Source organism: Amblyomma americanum, chromosome 2, assembly GCF_052857255.1.
Source record: "Amblyomma americanum isolate KBUSLIRL-KWMA chromosome 2, ASM5285725v1, whole genome shotgun sequence".
Classification (NCBI taxonomy): Eukaryota; Metazoa; Arthropoda; class Arachnida; order Ixodida; family Ixodidae; genus Amblyomma; species Amblyomma americanum.
The window spans coordinates 20,704,112-20,708,453 of record NC_135498.1 but is presented as its reverse complement, the minus strand read 5'-3'; the positions used below and the strand labels follow the sequence as shown (position 1 = coordinate 20,708,453).

General features: G+C 47.2%; 1 pseudogene; it reads left to right on the top strand.

Moving 5' to 3' along the window:
* The first annotated feature begins 247 nt into the window (after window positions 1-247).
* On the top strand, window positions 248-803 carry LOC144118386 (peptidyl-prolyl cis-trans isomerase NIMA-interacting 1 pseudogene; annotated as a pseudogene).
* The last annotated feature ends 3,539 nt before the right edge of the window (window positions 804-4,342 follow it).

The window sequence follows — 4,342 nt, the reverse complement described above, 5'->3', positions numbered from 1 at the left end:
ATTGTGATTTACAATAAAATAAAAAACAAACTGCTCGTTCAGCTGGAATCGAACCTTAGTCTTCCGCGTGTGAAGCGAGTTCACTAACCACACACCGCTACGCGGCGCGCGGGTTCTCCCGCCTCTAAAAAAGCACCTAGGAAAGGATAACGTTCGCAGCGACCCTAGCGGAAATTATCTTTTTTTTCCCTCAATTTTGATGCGCAGGCTGCATAGCATAGGCGTTTGGCACACTCGCTCTTTTAGTTCACTCTAACTGCAAACATGGTTAAGATGTCAGGGCATTTGCCAGGCGGTTGGGAAATGCATCTGAGCCGGTCTACAGGCCAGCCTTACTACGTGAACCTGCTGACAAATGAAAGCCAGTGGGAGGCTCCAACCGAAGCCGCATCGGCCCCGGCCTTGGGCATAGCCTTGGGACAGCGGCCTAAGGGCGAGGTGCAGTGCTCGCACCTCCTGGTCAAGCACCGTGACTCCCGTCGGCCCTCTTCTTGGCGCGAAGCAGTCATCACCCGGACAAGAGAGGAGGCGCTGGGCCTCATCAAGGCTTACCGCGAACGCCTTGTGTCGGGTAAAGCGACCTTCGACGACCTGGCAAGCCAGTTCAGCGACTGCAGCTCGGCGAAGAAGAAGGGCGACCTGGGTATATTCGGTCGCGGCGCAGTGCAGAAGCCTTTCGAAGATGCCGCCTTCGCGCTACAAGTGGGCGAGCTGTCCGAGCCTGTGTTCACCGAATCCGGCGTCCACATCATACTCCGAACTGCCTGAGGGATTTGGCTGGACTTCTCATGTTGCCGCTGCAGGGCAGGTAGTTTTGTGCACTGGACTGTTGTTTCGTTGGCTGCATAAAAGTCATTCGTTCGCCCCTTCATGAGTTTTGTGTTCTGGTGCTGAAATATTGTTGTTAAAAGTATGCTACTTGCTCATGCAACAGGAAATCGGCCAGTTCGCTCATCCATTGTAAATAACGCCGTTTTTTAACTTTCCTTTAATTTACATTTGCTATTTTTCTGGAGGAGACGAAGGAAGAAGCGGTCAGAAGCGCTTCCATGGCGGCAGCTATAAGGCAGGGAGAGATCCTGAGGAGAGAAAAGTGCAGAAGGATCCGCGTAGTGTTCTCGACGTGACTTAATTCTGTTGGCGTTGACTAGCTTCGACCTCTGCTGATAAGAAGTGGGTAGCCGCTGCATTTCTTGTATCATGTGTATGTGCATGAAGTCGGGTCAGAGTAGAAAGCTGCAGTAGTGATGCTGCTGTCATGCCACCGAAACGAATGTTGGATGCCGAGGAAGAGAGAGAGAAATCCACGGACTATTACCTCATCGAGAGTACATGCCAGCCAGCCTCTAACCGCGTAAGCGCAACTCCCCGTTTCCCAGACCTCCGTGCAGGGGGCGGGGAGAAACGTCTTTTCTGATGGAAATAAAAGTTGTTCAATGAAAAAAAAATGTGAGCATGAAGTGCACTGCAGGAAAGCCTTACCGTAATTTTAGAGGGCTCATGAATACCGATAGCTGCAGAAAAGTCCTTGGGAGCGTCCTTCATCAGCCACTTTTGCTTCCTTTATCTTTAATTCACCAGCCACAGCGCGCCGGGCTTTCTTTGGCGCACAAGTACGCTAAACGGCGTGTTGGAGCATTTTAACTTTTTCTCCCTTGGCTGCGGCTTAGCTCTGTTTAAACCTGGTAGGTAGCGGGAGCTACAGGCCATGACTACGCTTAAGCTTCGCTGTGGTTAAGTGATGTAATGCTTCTGATGATTTAATTGGCTAATCTCTGTCTATGCTTGTTTCGTTCCGACGCCGAAGTCTGGCTTCTTTCAGCCTTGCCGACTCAAAGTTCTCCATAAAGGGCGAAAACACAAGGCAGCGTTTCTTCGGCGCCGCGTCAGCCTGTGAGCTACTGGCGTCGCCGGAGGCGAGAATTCGGCGCTTGGAGCGAGGCGACGCGATACTACTGATGATTTACTTAGCCAATGTCTGTCTATGCTTGTTTCGTTCAACGCTGAAGTCTGGCTTCCTTCAAAAACGTCAAACTCTGCAAGTCTTCTTCTTTTTTGGGGAAAGGAAATGGCGCAGTATCGGTCTCATATATCGGCGGACACCTGAACCACGCCGGAAGGGAAGGGATAAAGGAGGAAGTAAAAGAAGAAAGGAAGAAAGAGGTACCGTAGTAGGGGGCTCCGGAATAATTTAGACCACTTGGGGATCTTTAACGCGCACTGACATCGCACAGCACACGGGTGCCTTAGAGTTTTGCCTACATAAAAACGCAGCCGCCGCGGTCGGGTTCGAGCCTCTACCGTCGCGGATTCACTGTCAGAGCGGTGCGGGTTTGTAATGGCATTCGATGCCACGTGTGTGCTTGGTAAGGGAGACACAACGTTAGGCTGTGAGATTTTTGAGGTCTATCACATTAACAGTGAAGGTGATAACTGTGTTAGCACGACTGCACTTGCCTTGTTCGAGAAAAAAAAATGTAGCGAAGGAACAGTTTGCCACATTTCGATTAGATTGTGCTTGTATTGTTACAACCCAGTGTACGCATGCACCATCGAAGTGCATTTATTTACCTTTACTGTCGCAGTAAAACCTCAGTTGATGTTTAGCGCTCGTCCTGTCTTCTATGCCTGTGTCTATAGTTATATGCGGTAGTCTTATAATTAATGATAAAGGAGGGACTGAGAGAATAAATAAATAAATAAATAAATAAATAAATAAATAAATAAATAAATAAATAAATAAATAAATAAATAAATAAATAAATAAATAAAATAATAAATAAATAAATAAATAAAAAAAAAGATGCCGTAGTGGAGGGCTCCGGAATAATTTCGACCACCTGGGGGTCTTTAACGTGCACTGACACCGCACAGTACACGGGCGCCCTTTGTGTTTTGCCTGCATCGAAACGTGACCGCTGCGGCCAGGATCGAGCTCCGGAACTCCGGCTCAGTAGCCGAGTGCCCTAACCACTGAGCCATCGCAGCGGGTTCCAGGAACCATAGGAGTTTTGGGTACCCATCCTCTACATGTAAAGTTTAAAGAAATAACACTATGTCGACTGGGAGTGCTGTGAAAGGCCTTTAGCTGTCGGACTCGAAGGTGTTTCCCGGACTTGACTCCGTATCTTGTCGCCTCGTGCTATTTTATGACTGCAACGGGAGAAAAGCCTGCCACACGTCTCTATTTTTTTTCTATACTTTGTAACCTTACTCGTTGTGTTTTGGTTGATCTTCGTTTGTACACGGATGCCGGTCTTATGGTCCCCGGATTATACTTTCTAAGCTAGATAACTGCCTATGTGTTTACATTTGTCTCAGCAAACGCGACAGAGTGGCTGCCCGAGTGTTGCTTCCTTCCCGTTCATATTTTCTTCAATAATATTCTAAGAACCGTACACGCTGCTTCCTGTTGTAGCGTTTCCCGCATAACGCTCCCGTGTCTGCGGCGACATTTGCTCCGCCACGCCGCTTTCCCTGGCGGTTCCCCTGAGGCATCTCGGCAGCCTTCTAATCTCGGGAAATGGCTATTCTCCCTTTTTTTTCTTGTATGTAGCTATTTGACTTCTAATATGCTTCACCTAACCTCTTCTTTCAATTTTTGAAGCGCGCGCAAAGTTTGCCATGAGTACTGCCCATTTCGACGTTGCTTTTGTTGCCTAGGCTATAATACATCTTTAATACCCATTGCTTCGCATCGGTATGTTCCGACATAGTCGGTGATTTTATCGCCCCTTGAGGGAAGACTTTTTTCTGGCTTTCATTTGCTCATTACAGTGTTCTCCTATAGTATGTGGAGTGCTTAAGTCGCTCTTGCTTTTATGTTTATGTATATGTGTATATGCGCAGTACTTTTGTGCGTGTGTGTTTCGCTTCATCGTTATCAGCATCATTTTTAGTAACCTATCTGCCAGGTTACCATGCTGACCTTTCCAATGTTCTTTAAAGGATGCTTCCTCTTCCGAACCTCTCCCCGCGCCAGTAGCTTTGCATAAATGTAAATAGTAGTTAGTAAATTGCATTTACAAAGAATTATTTTTAAATATAACTAGCACCACAGTGCTGCTGCGCGGGAACCGAAAACTAACACCCTTCATAGTTATTTTGCTAAGTTCATCTTCTCAATGTCGCATTCTTATCTCCAAGGACCAGTGTTGTTCATCTCCTGAAACGGAAACGACTAAAACAGCCTGTATTGAAAAAAAAAGCTCACTGTAGCGCTTCGTCCTTCGGAGTGTGTTGAATCTGCAGTTGCTTTTGACTTGATGTTGAAAAGAAGAAAGATTTGGAATGGCTGTCCCAATGTTATACGAGCGCCCACTAGCATGACGTCAAGTGCACT